We start from the raw sequence: 10,753 nt of genomic DNA, 5'->3' as shown, positions 1-10,753 counted from the left end.
ACAACTTCTATAAACAAAATTTTGTCCAGTACCTCTCTGCTCTCTTTTTGGTTGTTTGTCCTCTGATTGGTCTAAACAGGGTGTCAAGGTGTCTCTGGTCTCAGGGTTTAGAAGTGGCCAATGTTCCAGAAGCTTGCGCGTGCTGTTATAGAGCATCAGAAAGAAGGAGGTTTTTAAAGATCATCTGAGGCCTTTTGACTTGTAGTTAGCATCTAACCTTTGAAGCATCACCACACTAAGGCTCCTGCGAACCTCTAAGGATGCAGGTTGCCCAGTTTGGGACTCTTTTTTCCCTTTCCAGAGACTTCATGTACAATTATACAAAGGAGGATTTGGGAAGCACAGTGGCCGGGGGCCATTCGGAGTAGGGACAGACAGTCCTCCACACTGTACTATAGAGTGCTGCCAATGACCTTCATGATGATAGTTCTGAATCATCATCACATAAAACTTGATGTGTGGTAAAGTTTGGCTACTTAGACAACAAGTTGTCAATTCTTAATTCTTTTTTAAAGATTTTGTTTTTAATTGTTGATGGACCTTTATTTTAATTTATTTATTTATATATGGTACTTAGAATCAAACCCAGTGCCTCACACATGCTCGTCAAGTGTTCTACCACTGAGCCACAACCCCAGCCCTAATTCTTAATTTTTAATATCCATCAATATCCATGGATATTATTTTAAGGGTTTAGTACTTCAGAACGTATTTTCTGAATTATCTGAAACATGTTTTCCCAAATGACTCACTTTCCAATGATTCAAGATATCCTTGGCTTGCAGATATCATTGTTAATTCATGGGTCAATAAGTTAATTACAGGTACTTGCAGCCTACAATGCAAAGACCACAATAGAAGGTAAAAATGAAGAACCTCCAATAATGGGCCCATTCTAATGGAATAAAGATGTTTTGCCTCATTAACTTTGCCTTTTTCAATTTATAATTATATTATAAAAACTTTTATTTATCTTTGGCCAAATTCCTACAGCAAAGATTATTGGGGGGGAAATAGACTATCATGGACTTTGGATTTATTTATTTTAAAATTTTTTTGTTGCAGATGGACAGAATAGTTTTATTTATTTTTATGCACTGCTGAGGATCGAACCCAGTGCCTCACAGTTGCTAGGCAAGGACTCTGCCACTGGAGCTACAGCCCCAGCCCCTGGATTTATTTTTACTCTAATCGATAGATCACTTATTTGTTCATTGTTTAAACAAATCACCTCCTACTCTCCCACCTTCGTAGACATACCATATATGCTTTAACCTTTTCCTGGCCTGGGAAACACATACAGAAGAAACTTGCCTGGCATGTTTGATCACAGGGCCACAGAGGACCAGTGACCAGAACAAGAGAAAGAGAGTAAGAAGGAAGGAAAGTCAGAGTGGAGCATGTGTTAGGATTAGGGGTCAAGAGATGGCAGGGGCCATTATGAAGACATTTGTAGTCTGGGGCCTTAGCTTCAGTAGTAGAGTGCCTGCGTAGCATGTGTGAGGCTCTGTGGGTTTGATCCTTAACACCCCCCACCCCCCCAAAAAAAAGCTTTTACTCTGCTTTTACTCTGAATAGGTGGAGAAGTTATTGAAGAGTTTAGAAGGATGACATGAACTTTTTTTTTTTTTTGGTTGTAGATGGACACAATATATTTGTTTATTTTTATGTGGCGCTGAAGATCGAACCTAGTGCCTCACACAGAGCAAGCGCTCTGCCACTGAGCCTCAGCCCCAGCCCACATGAACTGTTTTGACATGTACAGATTACCCCAGCTGTTGGATTGAGAATAAACTGCAAGGGGCAGAGGTAGAAGCAGAAAGATCAGCCAACTGACTGATTATGACTGATTATAATTAAGGTGAGAGAGGAAGATGTCCAGGACAAAGAGGTGGCAGAAGTGAAGGAGACAGGTATGCAGGTTAAGTGATACACACCAAGAAAACAGTAGAATGATGGGCACAGTCGACCCCCAGGAGACCTTCTCTACTGTTGTTATGGCATTCAGAACCCCAAACTCAATAGGACCCGGTTGGTCCACTGAGTGGTAGACCTGGTGCATGATTACAAATTACAGAGACAATGTCAGGACTGAAAAAGAAGCATTTTAAACATTTCTGTATAGATCAATTAAATCGAAGTGGAATCGAATCAAAACTAAAGGGTTCATGCTCCCTCTCATTGAACTCTCTGGATTTTTTTTTTTTAAATCACACACACAATCTATGATCAAAATTTTTTTTGAAGTGCTACAATTGCCCAGAATTCAGCTTGAATTTCAGCACTCCTCCTTATTAAACATTGTTTCTATGGGCTTACATTTTTTGGTTTAATAAGCACAAGAGGCCATGAACTCACTCTAATATCTCAAGCAGACGTGTTAAACATCTGGGATCTGGCGTAAGTTTCTCCTATGGGATGCATTGTTTGTGCAAACTTTTATTGAATTAAAAAAAAAGTAAGAACTGAGTTTCAAAATATTCATGTAACCTAGTAAGACTATTTCTCTGAGGCCAGAATCAAAATACAGAGTTTTTGAAACCGATTAATAACCTTAATTTAAAATTAAGCTAGAAATCTATTCTTAAAGCACAGCCTAGTTTCAAATGGAATAAAACTTAAATTTCTGGAGCTCTAGATCAAACAAGAAGATTGCTAGACTAAATTAAATGGATATTTTCCAGGAGAAGTCTGCAGCTCCGTTTTAAGAAAGCCATGGAGTTTGCAGGAAGGGAACTGGCCTGGGAGGGCCAGCTCTGTCACTTAAATGCCGATGATCTTGGACAACTTAATTTACCTCTGGGCTTTATTTTCCTTATTTATTATAAAAAATTGGAAAGAAAAATACTGTTCCATAAGTCTTAAAAATGTGCATGCATTAAAAAAATAGAGAATAAATATGGCAAAGCTTTTAAAAGCTCTGCATGAACAGACAGACAGGGAGGAGAGGAAGTACAGAGCAGATGGAGGAGGAAGTAGAACATGAGAGATTTTTCATTCAAAGGTGGAAAAGACCAAACCAACAGAACAAAGATTTTTAAGAAGAAAAGCTAAGGATGGTCTTCTAGAACCTCTAGCAGGGTCATGCTTCCTCCAAAGGTTCCATGCAGAAATCCTTCCTTGTCTTGTCCTGGCTTTAGGTGGGTGGTTCCCAGAAACACCTGGGGCTCTTGGTTGTGGCTACATCACCCCAACTCTGCCTGCATCTTCTCGTGGCTGACTTCCCCTTGGGCATTTGTGCGTGTCCTCTCTCTTCTTGTAAAGACATGACTTGTTGGACACATCGCTTACCCTGCTCAAGTTTAGGCTCATCTTAACTTGACTAATCACACATGCAAAGACCCCATTTTCAAGTAAGAGGATATTCCAATGTTCCAGGTGGACATGAATTTGGGGAGGACATTATTGGATCTACTGCAATGTTGTTTCATTTCAGTTTTGTGGAAACCCAACAAGAGACTGCTTCACATCAGGTTCCACTGTCAAGGAACTCTTGGGAATGGGAGTGAAAGTTCCTATAACCCCAAAGAATTCCAGAGCAGCTCAGAATTGAGCATCAGAGGTGACCATGGAGATAAAAGTCTCCTTCACTTCCAAAGAGAGATTTTGGAAATGTGGAAGATCTTTGGAATTCCTCAGGGCATGAGAGGGGGAGTTCAAGGCAACATTATCTGGATCTCAAGGCCTGGGGACCCCAGCTGACTTCTGGGCTACAAGCAAAAGGCAGGAGAGAGGGGGAGACAGAGGGGTGAAGGAGAGGAAAGGACAAAAGGTGAGGAGATGAGTAAGACAGACAGGTGAGTTTTTGAAAGGGGACTAAGGAGAAAAAAGCACCAGCTTTTTAAGGGTCAAGGTGAAAGATCCAGCACAAACCTGGTATGAAAAGTGCTCAAGATGAGGGGCTGGGGCTGTAGCTCAGTGGTAAAGCACTTGCCTACCACGTGTGAGTCACTAGGTTCCATCCTCAGCACCACATAAATAAACAAATAAAATAAAATAAATCGTGTCCATTTCAACTAAAAAAATTTAAAAGAAAGAAAAGTGCTCAAGATGAGTTTGGGAAAGCAAGAAAAGAAATGGCAGAGAAAGAGATGTGCATGTGCTCTCTCCAATAATGGCCTCCACTGCCCACCAGAGCTGCCCATGTTCTGCTTCTTATGATCTAATTAACTTTAAAGCCCAGAGTGGCACAGGGGACCCTCTCTGCCTCACAGTTCCTTATACTTGCACCAAGCTTCTGAGGTCTTTCCATCCTTCGCCAATGATTTACCCTCGGTCTAGACTCTAATTTGATTTGCACTTACTTCTGGCTTTTTTTGTGGTTTCTACTCTCCCTCAGGGCACCAGAGTTTATCTCGCTGAATTCTTATAAAAGGCCACAAAAGTGGCCTAAATTCATGAATGTCCTTTAACACCAAGGAGCAAGAAAACCTCTATGGCTTAAGCAAATTGTTTTCAGATCCCTTGACATACAAGCAGCTAAGATGGCTTTAGACTGGAAAGATTCTGAAGTTCAAGAGAAAAGAGCTAGACTAAGAGCAAGATCCAGAGACCTACCTGTCAATCTACCAGTAACTAACATGTCACCTGGAGAGGGTCCATCGCCCACCCAACCTAAGAGTCCTCATTGTACACATGGCACTGGACCTTGTGACACAAAGTCTAGATCCTTTCAGCTGTTATGTTCTATAATTTTATACTCTTAGGAATTATCAATAAGATTTGACAAAACTACCTCCCTGGTTACTCATTGTGTATTGCAAGAATGCAGATGTCGTTAGAAACCACACCCCAGGTGTAGAAAGTAGAGGTAAAGCCAGGCCTGGAGCACATGCCAATGATCCCAGTAACTTGGGAGGCTGAGGCAAGAGGATCACAAGTTCAAGGCCAGCCTGGGAACCTCAACAAGACCCTGTCTCTAAAAACAAAAAGGGCTGAGGATGCAGCTCAGTGGAAGAGTACCCCTAGATTCAATCCTTAGTACCAGAAAAAAAAAAGAAGAGATAAAAAGGAGCTGACGTCAACTTGAAATGGAATAAAAATACAATAAGGGAAGTGCAGAGAGTATACCAAAGGAGGTGGGCCACTGTGGTCCTCCACGTTCCAGGAACTGCTGAGTGACTGGGCGGAGGCTGGGGAATGGCTTGGGTATATGGAAGTTTCCAGGTGAAGGAAGGCCTGGGGCAACTGCAGCTTTCTAGGAGGTGGGGAAGGAAAGCACCACAGACTTCCACTCACTTCTCAAAACAATTGGAGGAGGTGAGTACTGTTATCCCCACCAACAGAGAAGAAAAGCGACACTCAGAAAACCCAAGGAATCACTCCAGGTCACAAGCTAGTAATTGACAAAGTCGGGACCCAAATCCAGGACTGTTTGACTCTAATCCTAGTGTCCTTTCCACCTCACCAGTTTGGTACATTATGACAGTCAACTGAACCAGAACACAGCTCCCATGACACCCTGAGTGGTGCTCAGCCCTGCCCCATCCTGTGGCATAAACAACGCAGGCATATTTTTTTGGATTGAGTGATGGCTTTCTGATCTGGGACCCAAGGAAAGAATTGTTAGAGCTGGGATTTTTAATCAGGTCAGTGCCTGGAACAGAGTAGAATTTTGAACAATATTTGCTGAGGAGTCAAATGAATGAATGAATACAGGATTCAGAGTTAACACTTTCTGCAGGTTGCAAAGGAAAGGTCTGAGGCTCAGAGAGACCAAGTGACTTGTCCTGGGTCACAGAGCAGAGAGAACTAGAAACAGAGCCACGGATTTCTAAACTTTCAGATGAAGTTCTTCCTTTCCATCACATCACCACAATTCCTCTGGCCAAGAGAGTTTTTCTGATGTATTTAATTAAATACTTTGGGGAGAAATGAATGCTAAGCTCCAGTGGAGAGCATTTATTTGCCTAATGGGTTAATTATCAAATGACTGCTGCTTCAAGGAGTGAAGTCACAGCCTGGTTACTGCAATTTTCAGTTTTCATATGAGGCTATGAGTCATTTTTGTTTATCTCAGGATTCTTTCCTCATGTGTGGTACGTGGTGACCACAATCACTGGGGACAGGAGCCACGTCACTCACTCAGGAAGTGATGGACAGACTGGCTGCTAGGGGAGGAAGGAACTCTGCTTTTGTGTGTTCAGTCTAGTAGATCAAAGAAGAGGTCCTACTGACTGTGACGGCCTCATTCTGTGTCCCTCCCACAGCCTGGGCACTCTTTAACAGGCCCACATACTAAACAGACAACAAAAAGTAAGATAGCCTAGACCCCCCCCCCCCACACACACACACACAGAAAACAGCCAAAGGTAGAAGAAAACACTCAGGTGATCAGTAAGAGGGCTCCAGATGTCCAAGCATGCAGAGGCGGGCAGCCTGGACCTCTGCCCTCAGCCATCTCCTGAGGCCCAGGGCTTCCACATTTCCCCACTCCTGTGTAACTCAGCCTCTCTCCTTCAGTACATACTGCTGACCATCATCGAATGCCCTGGACTGGGGGTCTTACAGTCATCTTGACTTTAGCATAGTTTTATTTTTCTTTGTCCAAACTGTGTAATTGAGGTAACACTTAGATGTAAGTGTTAGCTCAACAAAAAAATGAAAATTAAGAAAAAAAAAAGTTTAAAGAAAAAAATTCTTCTTCCCTCACTAGCAAAACTCCTCCCTGAGGTCTTCGGCTCTCCTCCGTGTGTCCCTGGGCTCCTGAATCCTTCACTCCTTACTAGTCTTTGGTGAAATTCTGGCTTCCATGATAAAGTTCAAACTTGGTTAGGTGAATAGAGCCATAAATAATATGGCCTCCACTAACATCACTCCCTGCCACGTACGCACCTCTGTATCCTTGGTTCCCAACCATGTTGGTCTCCCAAGTGTCCTTCCTTACTCCTATGTTTGAGGAAGTCATGCTTTAAGTCACAGCCAAATGTCAACCGCACTGTGAAAAAATGGTGTATGGGTGGAGATGGTTGGTATGGTTTGGATATAGTTTGCTCCTAAACTCATGGAATTTGGTCCCAAGAGTAACAGTGTAAAAAAGCCATGAGCTGTCCAAGGCGTTCTGTTAATGGAGACTTTGCCTTCATAAAGAGATGAACATGGTTCTCAGGGTATGGATTCCCGCAGGAGTGGGTTGTTATAAAGCAAGACTGCCCTGGTGTTTATCTTTTTTGAAAAGGACAAGGTGTTTCTTGTCCTTCAGATTTTCTGCCACGTTATAACATAGCATGAGGCCCCTACCCCGATGCTGGGGCCTGGTCCGTGGGCTTCCCCACCTCCAGAACCAAAAGGCAAAATCAACTTCCTTCCATATAAACTATTAGTCTTAGGCATTTTGTGATAGCAGCAGAAAATGGACTCAGAGGGTTGCAGAGACGCAGGTTGATCTGCTGCCCGTGAAATCACTAGCATTTGGAATGTGCTAACATTTGGAAATCTTTTAGATGAATAATTCTGTAATCTGTGGAGAGTGCCAGACTATGTTTCACAAAGAAAGTTAAAGCTTATTTGCTATTGGCAAAGAGACCTGACCTTTGGAAACTGTGCACTGTCTATATTTAACGAACTCCAGTTTTTCCCAGCTTCTACATGAAGATACAGGGACCACATCAAGCCACCAGGCAGCACATCAAGCCACCAGGCAGCACCATGCACTGGGGACAAAGCTGCTAAGATAAAGGAATGCGTTTCTGGAAAGAGTCCTTGGCTCTTGGACAGGGGTGTTGGGATGAAGGCGGTCTCCCTGGGATGCAGAGACGGAACACTCCCTGGTGAGGAATGGCCACCTGCTCTTGAAGACCCACATTCACACAGTTGGATAAGGAGTCTCCCCTTTTGAGCAGGGGTAACAGGAGGAGAACAAGAGAAAAGAATCCACGGTCTTGCTCTGGAGGGGGTGTTCTGGGGACTAGTTCTATGTGCTTGAAAAAGAAAGGAGGAGCTGGAGGGAGAAGAGGAGAAAAAGCTGTGCACTTTGTCCCTTGTACCCAGCTTTGCTCTGGATAAACAGGACCTGCCCTTGACTACCTCTGTCCACCGTCAGGAGGGAGATCAGGTGGGATCTGGGGAGGTGGGTTGGTGCCCAAAGGAAAGAAGACATGTGAGGAGGGAAGGAGGGGGGCGAAGGACTCCCCTTTGTGCCCTTACTCAGAAGTAAAGCTGGATTTCCTGCGTAATCTCACGGGGAAGGGAACCAGCCCCCGCTCCATCCTCTTCTCTCTTGCCCCAGCCTCCCTCAGCTTGTTGAAGGACCAAAAAAGCAGGAGCATGGGGCTGAGGGAAATCTGGCAAAAAAAAAAAAAAAAAATTAGAACACTCTTGAGGTCATTTCCCTAGAGAGAAGCAGAGCTCTGAAGGGAGTCAGTGTAAAGAACAGGCTCAGTATTTGTGGAACAAGTGACTTCCTGTCCTCTCTGAGAACTGCCCTGTTCTTGTAGTTGCTCCTAGAGAGGTGACTGGCTCCTTTTTGGTGACTTTACTGGCCCCAAATTCTTGAAGTACCTACACCTGTGAGCGCTTTGCTCCTCTAACAATGATGTCAGGGAATTTTTAAAAATAGTCCTGAAGGCCCTAAAAAATAATACATTCTGAAGTTCCAACAGGAAGAAAAAGCAGGAAACAAGGTGGGGGGTCTAGCTCTCCCCAAGTATGCATGAATTCTGAGCTGGAAGGTTCCCCTTGATTGGCAATTATTTTTTTAAGAGAGAGAGAAAATTTTAATACTTATTTACTTATTTTTTTAGTTTTCGGCGGACACAACATCTTTTTTTGTATGTGGTGCTGAGGATCGAACCTGGGCCGCAGGCATGCCAGGCGCACGCATGTGGCGCTTGAGCCACATCCCCAGCCCGTTTGGTAATGGTTTTACTGAAAGAAGTAGCTTATGATTTGCTAATGCCTTTGCCCTTGAAGCCATGCTATCGGCCTATCGGATTGCTTCTTTGAAAGACCGGGAAGATGCTAAGTGGAAACGCCAGCCTTGGGACAGAAATCTCCATGAGGACTTTTTAAAGGGGGAACTAGAACAAAACTAGACAGGACAAAACAAAAGCATGACATTAGCATCACTGTAAAGAGCTAAGATATTTGCAAATACTGTAGCTTGCCCCCACCACCACTTTTTTTTGGTAAAAATTGTAAGAGCAGAGAATGGAGAACATTCACAAATAGGATAATAACAACCCATGCTTCCCTTTTAATTATTAATGGTTTGTACATTAAAACTGGGAGGCCTCAAGGCATCTATTTTGAAGCACAGTAGCTATGTGTGATATAAGCCAGTTTTGCAACATTAAATTCATGGAAAGTAAGAATTAGGAAAAGGGTTCTGTGTAGTGGGCCCTCCATGGGCTGTGTGTGAGCTGTGAGCATTCTGAGCGCATGTGCAGACTGGACTGCCGTTGCTGCTCTGTCTCGGCTGAACACATCCGTGTCCTTTTCACTCCTTTGATCCCACAGCACCTGAGATGGGTGTGACTTGCCAAGATGTCAGTCAATCTGCGGACCACAAGACATCACGAACCTAGACTCAACCCCCTGAAACCCGACCCCTTGCCTCATTTGGGTGGAAATTTCTCCAGTGACTTCCCCTCGGTAAATAGGATGGTTTCTGGTGTGTGTCCTCTCTTGTCTGTCTCTCTTTCTTCCCTTGTGGGAACTGGGGCTGAGGAGCCATCACTGGACCCTAAGAAAAAGGTACTTTCTGTCTGTGTGTGATTATTTCAGGCCAACCCAAATGCACCTGGAGTGACCCTGAATGATTTAGTCGCGTGTCGCCGCAGTTGTGTTGAAGCCAATGCAATTCTCCCCAAATAAAAGTGGAACCAAGCTATCCAGTGGCTCTCTGGCTCTAAACCAATATTGATAATTCATCTGATCTTAATAAATTGGTATCATAGTGATCTTGATGGTCACATCTGGGTACAATCTAGCCCGCCTTCATTTTTAGGATATTGGTCAATAATATTCCAAATTTCTTAAAATAGTGCTGCTGACCACTGCCCATTAACACGTAATTCCCTTCAATGAAAAGATACCAATGTGGCAACTTAACATATCATCAACAGATCTTAATTCTTCTTCCGACACTTATCATCTCACTTTTATAGTTCATTTTCCTGATGGCTGCTGGCTAAGATTCATTATTCGGAACAATTAGCAAGTTGGAGAGTCTCGCTGGAGGCTGTCGTCTCAAGAAAGTAACAAATCTTGCCTCTACACATTTTGCTCTGGAGCCTCTTGGTTATTTTTTTAAAACCTCATCTTTTAGTTCCCCTCAGGGATTCTAATGAAGATATCAGCCATCTGTTAAGTAAAGGGAATAAGGGACTGGAGCACAAAAATATCAACACCAGGAACAATCTGTATATTTGTTTGTAGTTGATGAGCACCAGCTCCAACTGCAAAATAATGAAGAACTTCACTAAATGTTTCACTTTTTGCCCCTAAAAAAAATGACTTATGTACAAACCATATCCAAAAATAAAGAAAAATTTAACCTGATATTTGTTTTGTGTTTCCTTTAAATTTATTTACTAGTTCTAAGTGGAGGTATCTTACTCTGAATGTCAACATATGTCTATGAATATTCATGAAAATTTTGGTTGTATAACACGGTTATGTCTTGATCACTATTAACTAAAATAACTATGTTGTATTCCAGTTTTTCTGGGATGCTGCATGAACCTTTGGATAAATGTGCTATTATTGGTGGACTTTGTTCACCTCTCTGAATCTAGCAATGTCTCAACTGAAG

General features: G+C 42.9%; 1 long non-coding RNA gene across 2 annotated transcripts; it reads left to right on the top strand.

Annotated features, from left to right (window-relative positions):
* The first annotated feature begins 7,582 nt into the window (after positions 1–7,582).
* On the top strand, positions 7,583–10,500 carry LOC124090206 (uncharacterized). 2 transcript variants are annotated; one of them, XR_009226363.1, is made up of 4 exons: positions 7,583–7,769; positions 8,742–8,853; positions 9,457–9,591; positions 10,107–10,500. It is a non-coding gene; the product is annotated as an uncharacterized LOC124090206 (long non-coding RNA). The 2 variants fall into 2 exon arrangements; XR_009226364.1 differs by lacking the exon at positions 7,583–7,769 and adding an exon at positions 7,776–8,053.
* Positions 10,501–10,753: the final 253 nt, after the last annotated feature.

The sequence above is a fragment of the Marmota monax genome, unplaced genomic scaffold (assembly GCF_021218885.2).
Source record: "Marmota monax isolate L192 unplaced genomic scaffold, Marmota_monax_Labrador192_F-V1.1 WCK01_AAM20220418_F8-fsc00017, whole genome shotgun sequence".
In the NCBI taxonomy this organism is placed as follows: domain Eukaryota; kingdom Metazoa; phylum Chordata; class Mammalia; order Rodentia; family Sciuridae; genus Marmota; species Marmota monax.
Note: the sequence above shows the minus strand (reverse complement) of the source record. Positions and strands in the feature narration are given on the sequence as shown.